We start from the raw sequence: 19,990 nt of genomic DNA, 5'->3' as shown, positions 1-19,990 counted from the left end.
GCCAAGTCGCGCCGAATAGTATCAGCAGCCAAGCGCCTTGTTGTTCCTTGCACGTTGTGCCCACCAGATAGAGGGTCTGCCTGAAAGGCCACTGAACGGGACGAGGGGTTCGTGGAACAAAGCACAGCCCGGGCAGGGGGCTGGGAGCGCTGCGGACACTCGCGGGAGCGGACGGCGCCCGGCCCGACGGCGGCGGCCAGCGGCAGGGCAGAGCAGAGCAGAGCCCGGCAGGGCAAGGCAGGGCTGGGCCGGCAGGGCCGGCCTGGCAGGGTCGGACCCGCGGGTCGCTGCTCGCCGCCGCTCTCGTCCCGCTGGCCGGAGATGCCGCGGCCGCCCGGCGCCCAACGAAGTTGGCGGTGCCCGCGGCCGGGCCGCGCCGTCCCGCCGTTCGGTACAGCGGGCTAGTCTCTACAGAAAGTGCACTGCACGGCGCTTTCCGCCGGCACCGGCATTTGGCCGCTGCCACAGACAGCTCCTGAGGGAGAGCTGGCTCTCCCCCGGGGCGCACTTCCCGCCCGCGGGGAGTGGGAACCGGCGATCTCCGGACCGCGTAGCCTGCGCCCCCACGGGGCTCCGCGCCCACGGCCGCGGAGCCCATCGGTGGCCGGAGCCCGCCGGGCCCGATTTCGTTTGCGGGCAGGCGGGGCGCGTAGCGGCGGGTCCCGCGCGGCTCCCCTCCGGCCCCGATGGCTCGCGGGGCGCGGAGCCGTGGAGCGCGGCTGCCCGCGGGAACTCTGTCCCCCGGCTCCGCGGGGTGCGGTGCGAGCGTCCCCCGCAACCGTTGCGCTCGTAGCCCTCCGCGGCAGCGGGCAGCGCCCCGGTAACCCGTGCAGCGACGGGGCGAGGAGGGGGGGACAAGGGGCAAAAAGACAAAAGAGCCGGGAGTAGCAAATAAATGTATTTTACGGCCACCCATCGGCAGCGCCGCGGCCCCGCGAGCCTCTGCCCCGGCGCTGAACTTTCACCTCCCGAACCCGGCCGCGCCCCATTGGCTGCCGGCCGGCCCGCCGCGCCCCGCACGGCCCCGCCGCCGCCCCGGCACCCGGCCCCGCCGCCGCGGGCGGGCGGAAGGGTGCGCGGCGGGGCGGGGGGCGGCCTGGGCCGGGGGCCACGGCGGGGGGCCCCGCCGAGTTGCCGGAGTTGCGACGGCTCCGCCCCGCCGTAGCGGCAGCCCCCCCCCAAATCCCCCGGTGCCGCCGGGGCCGAGCGGCCGGCAGTGCCCCCGCCGGGGCTGGCCGGTGGCCCCGGGAGCGAGTGGCGCGGGGCGCGGCGGCGGGCAGGCGGTCTGCCACTTGCCTGTAGCAACGAGCCGCAAAGTTTGTGGGTTTTTTAATTGTGCTTAATAAATGCGGTGACTGTTAATTCTGAGTGACAGTCACTTGTGATCCTGGCCCTCGTACGGAGGGCCCTGCTAATGCTGGGGCTGCCGCGCGATGATTAGGCGGGCTCCGAAATAACAAACCCCAGGTTCCGCTCGGCCACTGCCGTCCGCTTTCTCCCGCGCCCACGCGAGTCCTTCCACCCAAACACACCCCCAAACACACGCCGATTTACTGGGAACCGTGGTGGGGACAAGGGACGTCAAGACCAGCTCTAGCCATGATGCAAGCACACGATGGGAGCATCAGCCCGCTCTCCTTGATACTCTACCCCACGCAGGAATCACTTAAAAGTGTTTTTCCCTGGGGTAACGGCAGCCCCCGGGCCGGGCGGCCGCGCTACACCACACAGGCGGGGAGCGGCCGATGCCTGCTGCAGACAGCTGCACCTTGCTCCGAATGCCGGGGGCGGGCAGCAGAAAAGTTTCGGGGCCCACGCGTGCCTCCTCAGCATAGTTGCTGCCAGCGGCCAGGCCTGCCCCGCCGTCCCCTCCCACGCGGGTTCCCCGGGCTGCCTTCGCGCGGGGCCGCGGCACCTCGGGGGCTGCCAGCAGGCTGCAGCCGGCCGGCACTGCCAGCACAACACACGGCTTTGTTTTCCGCCCGTCTGCTAAACTCGTTGTGTCTAACGGAGCCGGCGGAGCGGGGCGGCGGGAGGGGAGAGGGGGCGGGAAGGGGCAGCCGCCGCCAGCAAACAACTTCCCCGACGGTTTGTTTACATAGCAGGTGGAGCCGCCGTCCGCCGCGACCCACAGCGCCCGCTCCGCCGGGGACCGGCCGGGGAGGCGAGGCGCGGCTGGAACGGGGCACGGCCCGGCGCATCCCGCCGCACTTTTTTTTGTTGCCATTCCCCCTCCGCTACTTTCCCCCCCACCCCTCCCCGCGTTATTAGCACTTCTGTGCAGGCCACTCTGCGATCATGTGAGGGAGGGCTCCCTGCGCACTCCCCTCTCTCGAAAGCAGCCGGTGTGAGCGGCGGCGGGGTTTTCTTTTTTTTTTTCCCCTTTTTTTTTTTTTTTTTTTTGCATTCCCAACAAAACACATACACACAGGCGGCACACTCCGCACACAGGCGGACCCGCACTCCGGGGGAGGGAGAGCGGTACCGCCAGCGCCAGGCAGCACCAGCCGGCGAGAGGGCGCGAGGCTCCGCCGCCGCTCCGCGCCCGCGGAGGGCCCCGCGCCGCCCGCCCGCCCCCGCTCCCCCGGCCCGCGCGGCGGCTCCGCCCGCAGGGACTCTGCATGTGCGCGCGGCTGCGCGCGGCTCCGCTCGCCCTTTCTCTCGGTGTCAGCTCGCCGGGACGCCCTGCACGGTGTCTCCTCCCGGTAAGTGCTACCCCCCCACCCCGCCCCGCGCACCCGTCCCCTCCTCCCTCCGCTCCCCGGTGTGACTTGCTACTTCCACCCGCTCCCACCCCCCCTCCGCCACCGCTCACTGACTTGCCGCCGCCGCGGGAAAGTTTGGCCGCGGCCGGCGCGGCCGCAGCAGTGACATGTGTCAGGTCTCCCGGCACCCGGTGGCACCGCTCCCAAACATGCACCGCCAGCGGGGGCGGGGGCGCGCTCGGCGCTGGGAGGCTGCGGTGCGCCGGCCGGAGTTCGGGCCGTGCCCGGCGGGCCGGGCCGGCCGAGGGAGCGAGCGTAGGCTCCCCCCAAACCACTCGGGGCGGCTGTGGGTCGGCGGGGCCTCCCTCCCGCCGCGCAGCGCTGCGGGCCCCCCACCCTCCGGGTAATTAAAAACAAACAACCTGTAGCCTCCCCGCACGGGTAGAAAAGTGCCAGGCGGGGAGGGCTTGGGCCAAGCTGCCGAGGGAGCGTGTGCGGGAGGCTTGGCTGCCCGCCGTTTGCCTCTCCGTTTGTGTGGTGGTGTGGTCTTGTTGTTTTTTTTCCCCCCTCTTTCTATGTTTTTTTTTTTTTCTTCTTCTTTTTCGCCGAGACCTCCCCAGCAGACAGCCCGGGTGAAGAAACGTGTCACGTTTCTCCTTTGTGTGCTGCCTGCCCGCCTGCCCGCCGGAGGGAGAGGCGCACCCCAGCCCCCGCCTCTGCTCCCGCCCGCGCGGAGGGGCCGCAGCCGGCCGCCCCCTCGGGGCGCCCCGCGCCGCGCTGCCCCGGGGCGCCCCCGCTGGCGTGGGAGGGGAAGCGCAGGGGTGCCGAGGTGTCCGTGGGGTAGCGGTGCCTCCGGGCGCTGTTTGGGCTGCGCAGGGAGCAGTGTCGGCCCCTCGCCCAAGAAAAAAATGCCTAAACCCAAGAATTAATAAATAATGGTGTTGGAGCTGCGGGGTTCCGGAGGCGGCCTCCGTGCCTGGTACGTGGGGGCCTTCCCTTAAAATTGGCTTTGAAGTTGAGGAGGGCTGCGGGACTTGGAAAGTTTGGGAAGTGTGATAGATTTTTGAAGAGAGGGAATCGGCCGCGGCGGCCTCGGCTGCGGAGCGGGCTAGACTCTGCCGTGCCGTCGGGAGTGCCAGGGCAGCCGTAGGAAGGAGGACGAGCGCCGGCGCCTCCGCTCCGCGTTCTGCCGCGCCGAGCGCGGGGTGCGCAGGCGGCAGCGCTCTTGGCCTCCCGTAACCTGCTGGGAAGCCGCGTTCCGCTCGGCGGAGCCCTCACGGCCAAGGTAAAGGCAGCCCGAGAGGCGGTTTTGCTCTTTTCCCGGAGTTGGGCTCGTGTCAGGTTCGGCAGGCAGCGCGCCCGTGTCCCAGCGCAGCCCCTGGCCGCCGACACTGGTAAGGTCCCGGGACGGAGCTACTGCAGAGCGGCCAAGCTTAGGCTGTGGGCATGCAGAAAAACGCTCGTGTAAAATTTGCGAGAATAGTCCAGACACAAAGTGGGCTGCTGTTATATTCTCCAGGGAAAAATAATCTCAAAAGTAACCACCGTGAATTTGTGGTGTGGTCTTGTGTTAGTCAAGAGTGCCGAGCTGCAGATGGCGGAACGGGCAGTACCCTCTGTCTGGAAACGCTTCCACTTTTAGGAAGTCTTGTTTGTGTACCTACTTACCGAGAGTAACCCAGAAGTTCTCCTTCCAAAGAGGATTTCCCCTGGTCTTTTCTGTGCATTAAAGCCCCTATCCAAACTCACTCTAGAGAGTGGGAATCTTTCCATTGACGTCCGTAGGAATCGCTCCATTGACTCCACGGACTTGAATCAGGCCTTTGGAAATTTTGTTGCAAAGGTGGGACTCAGAAGTTGAGCATGGTGTCTGTATCGCCACGGTAATTTATATGTGTGGGGGGAAAGAAGTCAGACACAAAGTTTTAAGAGATTTTGACAGTTTTATTTTTTTTTCTTCCATGTGCTAAGTAATTTAAAGCCATTAAGGAAAAACATTACTGCTAGTAATATTACTCTAAAGAAAATATGATTAATTATTAAATTGGTTTTTCTAATGCTACGCTAAACGCTTTTAAGTGAGATATGGTTTTAAACGTTCAAATTAGTATTTTTTTAAAGTTTTTTCTTGATGGTACTAATTTGTTCATGTAAATGTAGATATTCAAAAGACCCCTGTTTTGTAGTAATCTGCAGTTTTAATGTAGTTTTTACGAAGTGGTTTTGTTCTGTAACGTTTTTGCATACTTAAACCATTCATTTAATTACTCAGGATAATAGATTAGTAAAAGGTTAAGGGAAAGGAAAGAGTATTTCAGGTAGAACATTTCCAAAATGCATGTTGTTAGACATTTTAATGTATTTTGATGATATGTAACACCTGAAATTCACGGCTTCATGTGAGGCCTTGTTGGTGTAGGCTTTAAGGTTTAACAGTAACCTTATGAGGAGGCTTAAGCAGAATCAATTGTATAAATATGTGTTTATTTCTTTGGTTTTAGGTTAACCTCAGTGATTCTTACATTGTGTCAGGGGATCTTTGCTACAGTGCAGTGTTTGTATCATTTGAGAGAGGAAAAAACTTAAGTGTTATGTAGCTTTCTGTTTAGTGAAGATTTGTATAAAATCACTAAATAGTCTATGATGAACAATCATATTCGAATGGTTTTGAGTGTGAGGGAGAGTAAAAGAAGTGTACCAAGTTCAAGATATTTCAATCATTAAATACATGGTACTCTTTTAAAGCTGCACTAGGGTTTGTGCAGAGGTCAGGTGAATAGTTTCACAAATTTTTGAAGTTACTTATTTGGTGGTGTTTAAGGGGTTTTTTTGTTTGTTTGTCTGTTGCTTTTTTTTTTTCCTCGCAATCGTCTGTTGCTTATACATTTTTAAATGCTTTCCATAATAGAATGTGTTAGGACTATAATTTTAAAAATAAAGGTGTATTTGCTTAGAAACATTCCTGTCAGACTCCATTATATTTTTGGAAAAGTTCTTGTTGGACTTGAATGTATTTTTAAAAAATTACTGTAGGCTAAGATTTTTTTTTTAGGACTTATTTATGTGAGCTGGAATAAGCTTTTTGTATTCTGAAGAATATACCTGATTCAGCATTGCATGAACAGGAGTTATTCGAGGCTAGTGGGCTGAAAACAATAGAAAACTTCTGAGATGTGATCCATGTTGTGGCAGTGTTTTGCTATGTGTCATTGAAAATGTCACTTAACCTCTTTGTTTTTAATCATTGAAATGTGAGGGCTGGTATTTTTCTATCTTTCTGATAGAGTGGTTAATTAATATTTCTTGAACACTGAGTACTTTTTTTGCTCCACTTCTATTTTTACCAGGTTTATTTTGGAGAAATTAAATTGTGATGGTGGCTGAAAATGAATGGTTCCTGGGAGTCATCATGTTTTTTCTTTGTCAGTCAGATTGTGAAGAGATCACTTGCTTATATGAAATGAAAATGGTTTAGGACATAGGTCACTGAAAAGTACTCATGGAATGATTTTGACTGGAGAAAAATGCAAATCACAATCAAACTGAAAAATGCTATCAACTTTGTTGTAAAATAATAATTTTCTGTACACTGGTAGTGATTACTCTTTAAAAATTTTGTGACAGCTAGTAGGTCTAGAAGTAATGCAAATTGTCTTTTTTTTTTTTTTTTGCAGTCACTGTAGCATACCTCTCAACTAATCCTTGTTAGAAGAAATACTTGTCATTTAGATTCCTGTTCCCTGCCCTCTTTTGACTTCTTACTTTTTGTATGTGTAAAATAGTGGCACCAGAAAAATCTAATATAAGCTCTGAAATTATAGAAAAGCTTAGCTGTAATAAACTAACCTTTTAAAGTTAATCCTAAAACTGCAATAAAATAGTTCATTGTTACTTGTTTGAAGGCTTTCTTCCACATTTGTTCCTTTACAGAATGAGCATACTTACTGTAATAATTTCCAAGGGTAGCTTTAGACTTAAATTTCAGAACTTCTAGATCAGCATAAAAACAAGGAGCAGTCTCACAAGTATTATTTAGCACTGATGATCTTTTTCTCTCCTTTCTGAGGCTCTCAGTAACTTAATCAAACTTACTACTTGTAAAAATGTTCCAAAATGTTCACTGCAAATTATAAGAGGCATCTATCCTTTGTTGCAAGATTTGAAGATTTTCATCTGTTTTGGCTTTTCTGCTGGTTTTTTTTAATCCCCATTTCTGATACATTTGCGTTTAAGGGCAAGACTATGTTGTAGGTCAGAAAGGTGGTTTTGAAAGTGCCAGCAATAGCTTGCTTATGCTGTCATCACTGAAGTAGCTGAAAATAATCTCTTTAATGAACACTTGCTATGATGTTTATTGGTTTACCAAAGTGTAGTTGGGATGGCGTTAGAAAGTAACGTTTGAACTCTGAGGATTGAGTTATGTGTGGAATTGTTTTTAATACCACAATTTCAGTTCCTATTCTAAGAAAAATAAAGTTAAAATATTAAGCATATTGTTTTAAACTCTTTAGCATCTTAAATCTCTTTAGTAAATTGTAGAGGTTGCTGAGGAGAGGGAATAAGAACATAGTAGATATAACTTTTTGTTCATTTTGTTAGTTATTTCTTTTTTCTGCAAATAGTAATCACACGTGTAGCTGGAAATGGGTTTGTGTCAGTTTGTTTCTTATTCAACTATATGCGTTAGTCAGGCTGGCTGCTGAGGACAGAGCTGATTCCCTTGGATACAGTGGACTGTACCCTCTATGTGCCCTGAGTGTGGGTGTCTCTTCTGAGGGGTGGCAGCGGGCTTTGCTGTAGGTAATAGATGACTTTCTAATTAATCAGGCTGAGGAACAGCAAACAGGTTTAAAGGACAGGCAGCACCTTCATTCAATTTGCAGAAAGGAGATTCTCTGCCCTGCCTACTCCCCCCACCCCGCTTCCAGTGCTATATGATGTCCATTCTGAGGTGAAAGGAGAAACCACAGCTCTCCATCACACAACCCTCTGACTCACAAAGAACCCTGTTTGAGGTTCACAGGCTGGCTTTGGCTTACCAGTAGAACTTGCTTGTTTATCAAGGAGAGTCAGTCTTCTCCCTCCCTCCCTCCCTCCAATGGACAGCAGGTACTGAAAGTAGGTGGTGGAGTATCTCTGTTTTAAGAAGTTTCCAACCCATTTGGTTGTGGGGTCCGCAGGGACACACACTGCGGATCCTCAGTGAGCTGGTTCTTTGGACGTCTGTGGTGAATCAGACACGGCTGCAAATTGCATCATATTAAGTATTTCTGTAAATTGCTGATCTCAGTCTTGTTTCAGTTTGCCTCCAGGACATTTAGAGGATGACCGAGATTCCAGTGGGCCTGTGCCAACCTTGTCCCGGTGGGAGATACTCTTTACTGTTGGGCCCAAAACTGAAAATTCATTTGAAGAGTAGTGTTTTGAGGCTAGGGGGTACGTAATTATATATAACTATAGAGTTGTTGGGGTTTTCTAAGCACATCTTGTTGTAAATAAGTATTTACATTGTTACAAAAAAATCCTATATATTTTCAGATTGATGTTTAACTAATAATTGTATTAGAATAATTTATTTTTTCTCTCACAATGTGGTATGTAGTTTGCAACTTAGGGCAGAATTTGTCTTCTAAGTAGATTCAAATGCTGATTTGTGCCATTATTCAGCTTTTGTATTTCAGCGTAAACCAACATGATACATTATGTATTTGATGTAATTTGAAATCATACATTTGACATAATTTGACTAATTACATTTTACATATATTTATGTTAAAACAGTCTGATCTTGAGGGATATTGCCACTACAATTTTTGTGATCTATCTGTTCAGAGAAGGAAGGAGAATGGCTGTGCGTATTACATTGCTTGTTGAACAGGACCAAATTGTATAATTCAGTCTGAAAACTAAGAAACTTGTGCTTGGAAAAACAATCTCAGAGTTGCCAAACTATATCAAGCATAATACATTAAGTATCTATCAGATGTTGATTTTGAATTTGCCCAGGAATGGTGAAGAAAATGTAAAAGAGGTAGAATCTCTAAACACCATTTAAACTTTGCCATGCTGTCAGTGCTAAGTCTTATAAAAAAATTACTCACAATTACGTTGTTGATTTCTCCTCTTGTAAGTCTTACTATTGATGTTGAGGAGGCATTTTGTTCTTCTGGAACTGTAACCCACCTAGTAAAACGATTAGCGGGTAATACCTATGTAATAAAACCTGTAGTTGATGTTTACCAGCTTGGAAATTAGATGAGAAATTAACAAGTTTTACCATGTGCAAATATTTGCAGAGAAAATTTTAAGGGTTAGTGGTGGGAAGCTGTGAAGGGCTTTGGAAAGGAGAGGAACAAAGAACAAACAATGGAGAGTTGGGAAGTGAGGGGAAAAAGGCCAGAGAAAACATGTGGCTCGGCAGGAGCCAGCAAAGGCACAGGCAGCACTGCCAGAAGGTGGGCAGCTGCTCAGAAAATAGGGGCTCAGGTTCTCCAAAGAAAGAGCAATGTGATTTTTGTCTGGTGCCCAGTGAAGAAAATATATTTTTTCACCTTCAATTCCTCTGTGGAAAGAAATAACGAACTTTTTGCACACCAGCTTTATGCACATGGCAGGCACAGGAGTTGTACCAGGTTGCACTGGCCCTAACTGAAGATGCTATATTTTAAATACTAGGTCTTCTTAATTCCAATATGTGTCTTTGGAAACTTATTTATTAATTGTTGCATTGAAGGTTGATTTTTATTTACTGAAAAAAAAAAAGTATCATTTTCTTAATGTGACAGAGGGGGGACAGAGGTTTTCTGAAGATAAAAGGGAAGAAAAGTGTCTAGAAAACAGTATTTTTTGGAGTCTAAAACACAGTTATTGAAATATTTATGATTCAAGACACTTCTCTGTGAGAGAACACAAACAGGATTGTGGTTTCATTACAGTAGTTACAGCATTCTCATGACCTAAAAATGAAAACACGAAAAGCTAATGCAGTCAGGTGAGCACAGACTGCAAAGATACATGGATCTGCTGAACTGTTGTGCTTTTCAATTGTGTCAATGATTTCATCTTTGTAGAATAACATAGTTAATTCAATAAGGAATATATGATATCATGAATACAGTATGGTGAATGTAAGAGGAAGGGTGCTGAGAACTCTGTCATGTGTGGCAACAATCACTCCTTATTGAAAGTCAATTAATTCAATATATGGGTGCTAAAACTGTAAAAATATTAGGATGGAACTTTGCTAAAGATCATGAAATGCTTTTGTGCAAAAATTTATTCAGACCCATTTGTTACCAGTCTTGAATGCATTTAAATTACTTGTAATGTTGTGAAGATGCCTGTAAATTGTTCTCAGTACACAATAACTGTCAGTGTACATTGAAGAATGCGTATGGTCAGTAATTCAACAGATAACTATATTGAATATACAGAAGAAGTTTCATATGGTGTCAATAAATTCTGGCTCATTTTTTTTGTTTTAGAAGAAGAATTAAGTCTATTGTGACCGAAAATTTAACTTGTTTGGTAGTCAATTCTATTCTAAGAGACAGATATCTTGTAGAAGAGTTAATGGTGTTAGGCATTGGATATTCTGGATCTGTTCTTGAGCCTCTATTGACCAGGAAAGGGTGTGAAGTATACCTGAACAACCAGAAATATACATCTTGTGAACTGTGATATGAAAACCCTTTTAAAAATATTGATTAAGGTTTTTTTAGTTGGGTTGGTTTGTTTGTTTTGTGGTTTTGGTAATTTTTGGTTTGGTGTTTGGTTGTTGTTCTTGGTTTTTTTTTTTTGTTGTTTTTTTTTTTTTATTTTTATTTTGAGTCTGGGAATCAGACCACACTTTAAAATCACAGAGAAATGGAGAATGGTAAAACTGCCAAAATATTTGTATATCACTTCAGGACAGTGCTAGGTGAAGAAGTTGGGGATCAATCCAGTGTTTCTCCTGTGGAGCTGTGCATCTTTGGAAGTGGTGCACATGTGTCTAAACAGCAGCACAGGGCTTCTGTCTCCATTCACAGCTTTCAGGGAAGGGGAACAAGACCTTCAGAAAGAAAACAAGTGTGTCCCAGTAAGTTTATTGCATCTCAGGTTATGGGACAGAAAGTATTCTATAGAAGAGGGCAGTCAATCCTTGGCTAAAACAGGGAATGTGTTTGAGCAATGTGATTCTCCAGGCAGGAACTGACCATGGTGGAGAGTGTTTTACAATGTAAAACAAGTGTTTAATGGGTTGTGATGGGAAAACCTGCCCTTCCAAATTCTTCCTTGAAAAAGTGAGGGAAGGATGCCAAACCAGGTTAGCATCCTTTTCCAGGCTGAGTATGGCTTGCAGCGTTGTTGACTTGCCAAGCTCCAGCTTCAGGTTGTCCTCTGGGGTAGTGGTGGGGTCTAGATGTGCTTGGTCTGGCAGTGGGGCCTGGAGTGGTTCTACCTGCTGGTGACACATTGCCACTTGCCAGGACTCTGCTCAGATTGAGTCTCCCATCTCCTGTGGCACTCAGGTGCCCTTCTTGTGCCTTGACCTGTCTCAGGTTTCTAAAGATGCGCTTGAGGTGATGGCCACACACGTGATGAAAAAGCCAAGACCTTCATCCCTCATCTCAAGTTTTCTGAAGTTGATATGAAGACTCACTTTTATGGCTTAGGTGCTGAGGTTTGTTGATGCTTTTGATGTGTTTGCATGTGCCTGTACAAAACAGGTTTCTGAGACTGAGAAGTTACCAACTACTTAGCTGTTCTTCAAAGCCACGTAGACTGAGACAGGTGATGGATTGCTTGTGCATCTCTAAGCTAAATCAGTGTGTTTTCAGTTTTTCTTTCAACACAAGGTCTTCTTATACCAACTGTTTTGTATGCTCTGAAGCAAGTCACCACTAACATGAAAAATCCATATCTAAAGTGACTTTCTCACAGCATTTAAATACTTTGAAGGGTTCTCTTTCATTTATTTTGGAAATGAATCTTAAAAAGTACAGCATTCAGGTACATCACTGGTGGGGATCCAAAGACATGTGAAAGAGACATTCCTGAAAACACGAACGCAGATACTTGTTTTAAATCATAGTGTCCAGCCTAATGAGCATGGCAGCCAGGCATGACATACTGTGTGCTGTAGCTGTAGGGCGTTGTGTGCCTCATGATTGGTGCTAATATGCATATGCAGCAAATCTGGCATTTCCCAGAAGCTTCGGGCAATGTGTGAACACCAGGAATTCCCTATATGTTCATCTAGAAAGTGTATGGCTGTAAGTTGGACCTTGCTCTCACTTCTTGAGACTCCTCCTCCCCCTTATTATTTGATTGTCACATAAGAGGAGAGCTACTGCGAAGCCTGAGAAAGGTGGCAGATGGAGAGAGCCACATACATGACTGGTCCTTCTGAGCTGCAGGCTGAGCACTCGCATTTTAAATCTTTCTGTGACTCAGTAGAAGAATACATTTCTATTATTCAGTTATGTGTAAAAATGGAACTACTGTCCTGGACTTAACTAAAGTGCTATTTTAAACCTGTGTTTCAGTACCTGTCTTCAGTAACTAGAATTAAATTTTAAAGTGAAACTATTAGCCTTATTACACATAGGCGCCTGAACATTTTGTGACTTAATAATGTTCAAACTTCTAAATATGTGTAATTTAAATATAGTTCTATAAACATTCTTCTGTATTTAATGACTGACAGTTGGGTCATTGTTGCTAACACTGAATTACTATCAGAATGGAGAAGACCCTTTTTTCCAATTCATTGTTAGGCTTACAGTTTTGCTCCAAGTTCATTTATCAACAAAACTTCCTTTAGCTGAATTTCTCTTTTTCTAAGACGCAGATGAGTCGGAGCAGAATGTGACCAGAGACTATTAAAAATATCGTTCTCATTGTCACCTGCAATATTACCATAATTGGAACTAAGGAGCCTGCAGTTGCACAATATTTATGTTGCAATCCAAACTGACACAGCCTGGAATGCCTTGGTAGGAAAACAAGACACAGTCCCAAACCTCACACTGCATGCTTGGGAGGGAGTGAGCTGCTCCTCTTGGAAACATCCTCCAGCAAGGACACCCTGGGGGTCCTCCTGCTTTGCTGTGGGCTGGAGGGGCTGAGGTGGTGAGGTAAGTGCTGGCAGCTGGCTGTGGAGAGCAGTGGCGGGTGGCAGGTGTGGGTGACCCTCTGTGTCAGGGATGCAGGGATGGCTGCTTGATAAGCTGGGGAGCTGTAGTAAGAGAGAGCTCCTTCTTTCAAGCCTATTGATTGGGATGGACACTGTTTTAATCCCTTTTCACTCCTGACACTTTGGGGGTCTCTTTGTTAGGAAGTGTTGTTTGGAAGAAACATTTTTAATGCATTTACTTTTCTTTGGTGCTTGGAAATAGTCATCGTCCAGTGTCAGCTTTTCTGCACAGACCACTGTAGGCACAGTGAAACCAATGTTAATCTCTGCTGCACCTCTGGTACACTCCTGGGCAGCTGATGAACTTGATCTATTACTCCTGGCCTTCTCTGGCAAGCACAGTACAGTATATTTGCTGTGACTGACACACTTAGATCTATGGCCACAAGATACCTGGTCAAGTCTTCAAGCCTTTACCTTTAGCATTAGCTTTAACCCCTCAGGGCTCAGCTGCTTGCAGCATTTAAAGCATGGCAAGAGGTTTTATAGCAGAGATTTGACTCAGCAAGACTTGTGCTACCTCTTGCTGAAGATATAAAATACAATTTGTAGCTTATAATTGCTGCCTAATATGATCTTGGACCCTTACTTAAAATCCATTTAACTGATACTGTGCTTTCTTTATAAGGTTATTATTGGGAGCTAACCTTTTCTTGTGTTGTGGTTAAATGTACAATGTAATAAGGGTGTTTTTAATGTGTTTAAGAGTTAGAAGATGTGTTGGAGGTAACCTTTATGCAGAGAGTTTTATATAGTTGTAGTAAGGACAGCAATATTAAAATCCTGAACATTAGTACTATCTGAATATAATTTGTTCTCATTCTGGTTTGTGTGTGCTTGCTAGTGGAAGATGATACAGTATATTAAAGAAATCTGTGGTGTTCTCCACTGTCTTTCTTACAGGTAGTTATTAACCTAGTGCAAATTACCATCTCCAGAAATTTTTAAATTCAGATGCATACAAAAATGCAGAGAGTGTGTTGTATATAATAGATAAATCACAATTCTTTCTTTAGATTTCAAGGAGAGAAAACTAAACCCAAGATTTTAGGCACAAAACTGAAAGCCTGTCAGAAATCCTTACTTTCTTGTTTAACCTCTGATATACAAGCACAGGCCATGTCTGTTGGATGTCTCCAGGGAACATTAGCTTATAAGAGATTTAAAGATTTATTTTCCTCAATGACACATGTTGGTACTTTTGCTGTGTGAATATTAGTTTGTCTTTCTTTGACTGCCTCATAGAAATGCAAGTTTGCTTAGAGTTGTAAGTTAAAATGAAGTATTTTTTATATTTTCTTAACCAGATACCTAAGTACATATATAGAATTTGGCATACATGGAAAAAAATTCAGAACTTGCCTCCCTGTACTCTTCTTGAAACTGCTCTTAACAGTGGTGAAGGCAATGGAGTTTCATACCAGAAAAAGGGTCAGGGAAAAAAAAAAAAAACCCAGAAAGAAGAGTGTTATAAGTGTGGACAGCCTTTGTTTGAATTTATATTTTTCCCCCATGTTAGTGTAGAAAGCTCCCACTCTTCAGAGCCTTTTTCCTTTTAACCCCGCTTGTTCATTTCTCTTCCCTTTTTCCTGAAGGGGGCATTGCAGGTTGAATACAGGGAAGAGGCTTTGCACGTCAGGCCTGTAGCTGAAAAACACTTGTTTTTCTTAAGTTCATAAAACTGCTGTCAGGGGTGAACACATCCGTATGGATGTGGGCAAGAATGGCTGTAAGAGAAACAAATATTATTTTTAATCTTAAGTAGGTGGGGAAGGGGGCAGCAGTCATGGCTCATGGGGTTGAAATTAACTGCTTTTAACATTGTGAAGAATGATGATGATGCAGACAAAGTGCCTTCGTAAAATTTATAATTCTTGGCTCAGATGTATACTTCTTGTGATAGAGTTTATGATAGAGTTACTTAATCTCAGTACAGTAAAGATAAATTCATTAATGGCTATGAGGTGTTGATATAATTAAATAGAGAATGCCAGTAAATTGCCTTCTGGAGCTCACTGACTGTAAACTCAGGTCTTCTAATTTAATCCATCCGCTGTTTTCCATTCACTTGCAGAAAGGCTTTGTAGACTGACAAATTAGCCCTACTCCAGGCACAGTAACTGCAAGAGAACTAAGTTGGTTTTCTTAAAGGAGATTCTTGGATAAGGACTAGAAGTTTTTTCCTTAAGAAAAGATTGGATGGAAAAAGGAGAGCAGAAACAGGTTTTTACATTGCTGATCATGTGCAAAGATTACTGTGTTTCTCACTAACTGCCTGAATTCTGTGCTAGTTTGTGGTAGCTCTGACTCTTATACAGAAAAAAATTAAGGTGCTAACAACCCAGTGAAAGAGATACTGTCCAAATGAGAAAAACTAGCTAAGTCAATTTCTTTCACTGGTGTTGCAGTATTGCTCACACCTGGCTTTTTGGTTGTTCTAAACAAATGTTATCATTCTCTCAGCAGCCGGTCCATTTTCCTTGTGAATTATTTAAGTGTGGGCAGAAATTATTTTATGGAGAAATCAGATACCTCTGAAATTAGCCTTTCACACAAAGGGTAGTTGAACTGCATGAGGTAAAAGTTCACTTTATGCTTTTAACCTGAGCTCTTAAGAATAGAGATGTATGAGAAAATACATTGCTTAGGAAAGTGACAATGTTTTGCCTTGATAGGTTTTTCTTTGTGCAAGGTATTCTTCATAATTTTTCTGTTAATTTGCTTAATACTGTGTCGAGGTATAACTGTAGTGTAACCACGTGACCTATAAAAGGGACTTAGAAGCATAGAGTCATTTAGCTGGAAAAGACCTTCAAGGTCATTAAGGCCAAACTTTGATGGATCACCACCTTGTCAGCTAGATCAGAGCACAAGTGCCATGTCCGCTTGTTTCCTGAACACCTCCAGGGATGGTGACTCCACCACCTTCCTGGGCCGTCTGTTCCAATGCTTAAAAACCCTTTCCATGAAAAAATTCTTTCTGATGTCCAACCTGAACCTCCCAGGTACAGTCTGAGGTAATTTCAAGGTAAAAGTGCCATGGAAATCCAGTTTAAAAAAAAGTGAATTAAAAACATGATTGATTATGTTAATTCAGAAAAACTTCTTGTTGTGTTAATCCCCAAATCTTCTATTTGCTTCAGTTATAGAAAGAATGGAAACAGATTCCTTATAAGCATGCTGGAATAGATCTGTCCTTTTGATATCTCCTACAGTGTTTCTGTAGGCTTAATATGGATGTGATATGTGGAAGGTGAAGTCCTATTCCTGCTGAAGCACATCAACTACATTTCATTGTTCCAAAGACTTCTGTGCATTTTGACTAAAGAGGTTGAGGTTTGTAGTGCTTGGTTTGTCACACAAAAATTTGAGGGGAAAGTGAATTAACTACTGTTCAAGTGTTCATAATTCATTCTGGAATTTTCTAATGCCATAAAATAAATTTTTTAAGTTAAATTTACTTCATGTGTGTGTGCATCTAGTCATAAGAACTGTCTAAGACAGCTAATAATTGTACCAAACTGCTTTCAGTTCAACCATGTCTTTCCCACAAAATACGTTTTGCCCAAATGAAAATTGTGCTTCTTGATTTTACTTGGCAGATCTGAAGTACTTGTGGTAGAAACCGTTCTAGCAAACTACACAAAGCTAAACTCTACGAAAGAAACCCCAACTGTTAGCTGTTCTGCTAATTAGTGTGGTATACATTGTACTTGTGACTTGATCAGTTTGATTATTTCAATATAACATCAAAGGCATTGCTTCTTCTTTAGCTGTAAACTCAGTTGAAGGCCTGCATTTTTGTTCTTGGTGGGAAGAAGTTGAAAAAAAATTCTAGCAACATGAAAATATATATAGTGAGTGTTTTTTTCTGGTTTTGGGTGACAATTTTAACAGTTTAAAGTCTCTTAAAATTCAGTAGACTTGATATAAAAAAAGCCATTTCTTTGACCGTTTGCTAAGTTTTAATTTGTTTTAAGCCACATTGTTGATCTAGAGCTTTTGCTCATTTAAGGTTGATTAATTGCTTTTGCCACTTTTGTTTGCAGTTCAGTATAATCTCGTGCAGACTATTGTATTTTTTTTTATTTTAATCTTCTGTTGATGGTTGTATGTTTGTATGGGATGTTGAATATGACCACTAATAACTTAAGGATTTAAATAAACAAATAAATAAGATTGAAAACAATAACAAAAGACTGCAAACTGGAACAAATGCTTAGCACTGCAAGTTTATTTCATGAAATGTAATTTCTGTACCTGCTGTAGGCCCCATTGCAGAAGCTCTTGTTTTCTTTTTTTTTTTTTTTTAAGAAAGAGAAAGAGGTTATCCTGTTTTCATTCAAGTACCTGTATATAAGGCATATTTAAGAGAAACAAGAAGAATAAGCCTATCTTTTACATTGAATGTTTTTTAAATGTGTATGCCCTCTGTGATAATTGCTGTTCATTAGGGCTCAGTACTCTTTCTTTAAAGGATAACTCTGCTATCTTACCTGTAAAATGCATGGGTGAACATTGAGTGAAGTCACCTCATGCAAAATGTAAAATAAAACTTGGATATGGAGTTGAGGAGATCTGGGGCCCATCTGCATTCCTGCATTGCCTTTCAGAAAACCCAGACCACCCTGAGTGCTTGGGTAAGTCACATACAGTGTGACCCACACTACAAAGGACTAGTCTCTTACTGATAACTGACTTGGCTAACTTGGCCCAAGCAGGAGCCTATGATTTCTGTCTGCAGGGTGGAACTCAGCCATGGCTGATGAAGATGCTGTTACAGTTCATCTTTGGAAGTGCCTGACTGTGTGCTGCTCTTAGAAACTTGGAATCCTGCTACCCTACATGTCACTGCTGTCTCACAAATATTTGTGGTTGACAAAAAAGCTGAATTGTCACAGTGTAATGAATGACACATAATCCACCCCCTGGTGTTTGCAGTATACTAATTTTCATGTACTTACATATGTAATGGGCAGAGAGAAGAGTCTTCAGAAGTCTTAACACAGGCCGGATGGAAAACATGTTGAAATTATTAAAAAAAAAAAAAAAAACAAAACCAAAACGAAATGACGAGATAGAGACAAGAAGAAAGGAGAGTAATTCTACTGATAATGAAAGGGTGAAGAAAAAGAGAGAGAAAAGAGGAAAACTCCATTTTTAAGGAGACTTTTTTTTAATGATTTTTGAACTTCTGGGATTATGATGCTTTTTCTTTGCTATAGAACTGTCAGAAAATACAAAGGTTGTATATGTGCAGACAGCTTAACTTGCTTCTAGCTCTCCAAAGTATTTTAACTAAATCATTTCATATTCAGCTGTTAAAAGTCTATAGGTCTTGGAAAAATTAGAGCATTATAGCTGTAGCTGTACCCTCCTGGACAGCCAGGACAGGGCTTTTGGATGAGAGCTGTGGTGAGGCATGTGATGCCCTGCACAGTGGCAGTGGCTTGTCTGGACTGAGATGCTAAGCAAGTGTGTCCCTGTAATCGGGCTGTGAGATACTTCTGGAAGTCTGAATATGGGTCAAGGAAACCTTCCTTTACTGTAATCCTTTCTAATCTTTGCTTTTGGAAGTTTTAAAGAGCACTTCTAATGCTAAGGAGTGTAGCTCAAATTTTTCTGTTTGCTTTTTCTTGTTTGTACTTTTTCAAGTTTTCTTTCCTCTTGTGTTTATTTAAAGAGGATCCTAATAGAGGTGGGGATGATTTTAAACAAATAGTATTTCATCAACAAAGGAGGAACCTAACAATTCTGTCTAACTAGAGGTATACTGAAAAGTGAAGAAGCTGCATATAAAATACAGTGGAAGTATAAGAAATCATCCCATTTTCACCAAAATCATTGTACAATGGAAAGTGCCTCTTGTCAGCTGAAATGTCAGATGTATCAGGAAAAAGTTAAAGTGGAACCTGATTTCTGTAAGGCTAAAGATTGAAATAATTTGCTTAGAGATGCAGTAGAAAATCAATCTTATGCTTGAAAGGGGAAATGGTAGCCTTCAAGTCTCATATCATGTTTTGTAGCTGATTGCCTGTTTTTATTATCTCCCCCCCGCTTTTCCTTCAGTACTTACTAATGCCCTTTGGTTAACTCCATTATACCTTTGAAAAACTTCTTGCAGAGCTCAGCTACTTTGGCTTGTTTGCTGGGTAAGACTCACTGATATTATTATAATTAATAGGATGTGTAAAAACTTCCCAAACCTAGTGTTACAGAATCAGGCTATCAAAACTCGGTACCCCATATGTTCTGCAGTGTGCAAGATTTCCATCCTCTGCAGCTGGGGCTCATCAGAGAAGAGGCTAGAACTGCATTGATCTTGCATGCTGTGGGGGAAGTTGGTGTGGTAGGAACACAACTCCGCTTGTAAAAGAATAAGAGGGATGGAAAATAAAGTCAGTTTACAATTTGGAGGTGTGTCTCTAATTTAAGATTTTTTTTTTTTTTTAGTTTTTATGACACAGGGATAAAAATGTGAGAGAAGGATGGGCTGTATTTTTAGATACTGAAAAACTTTGAAGATCTGATTCATAAGTGAGAGTTGAAACTTTTTCACAGTTGTGTGTTACATGATTCCTTGGCTTTGGCTCTTACTTTCATTAGGTAGTACTGCTTTATTTGCTCCAACAACTTTGATTTTATTATTTTTTTTAAATTATGAGAAAGTAATAAAGAATAAAAATAGCTGAAGAGAACAGCCTGATATTTTTAAGGATTTTTTTTTATAACTGGAATGTGTCATGAATATTTGTAACTTCCTAGTTCTGTGAAAGTAAACTATGAAGCTGATAAAAAATTTTACAAAGTAGAGGGGAAATAGTTGATCAAACACAATACAAATGCATGATTAAGAAGACAGGAAAATATACTGATTAATTGTAATATTATATGAGACCTTACAAAAAATATTTAAGTACAAGGAAATACAGGGACATATATCTAGAGACACTTGCTGGTTTTGCATTCAGTTGCAGGATGTGCATCACGACTGGAAAGTTGTACCTCTGAAAAAGGCATATGTATTTATTCTGACTGTTTGGGTGAATATAAACATTTTATATTTAAACTGGGAATTTATACCTTTGGATAAATAAAAATACCA

The 19,990-nt window shown here is 44.0% G+C and overlaps 1 protein-coding gene across 1 annotated transcript in view; it reads left to right on the top strand.

Moving 5' to 3' along the window:
- Positions 1–2,570: 2,570 nt before the first annotated feature.
- Positions 2,571–19,990, top strand: part of FOXP2 (forkhead box P2) — a 403,188-nt gene continuing 385,768 nt past the window's right edge. The window contains exon 1 of the mRNA XM_085042895.1: positions 2,571–2,705. The gene's annotated coding sequence lies outside the window, so the exon portion shown is untranslated. The remainder of the gene's footprint in view (positions 2,706–19,990) is intronic.

The sequence above is a fragment of the Lichenostomus cassidix genome, chromosome 1Aa, assembly GCF_008360975.1.
Source record: "Lichenostomus cassidix isolate B80296 chromosome 1Aa, HeHo_3.0, whole genome shotgun sequence".
Classification (NCBI taxonomy): Eukaryota; Metazoa; Chordata; class Aves; order Passeriformes; family Meliphagidae; genus Lichenostomus; species Lichenostomus cassidix.
This window is presented reverse-complemented; position numbering and strand designations above follow the sequence as displayed.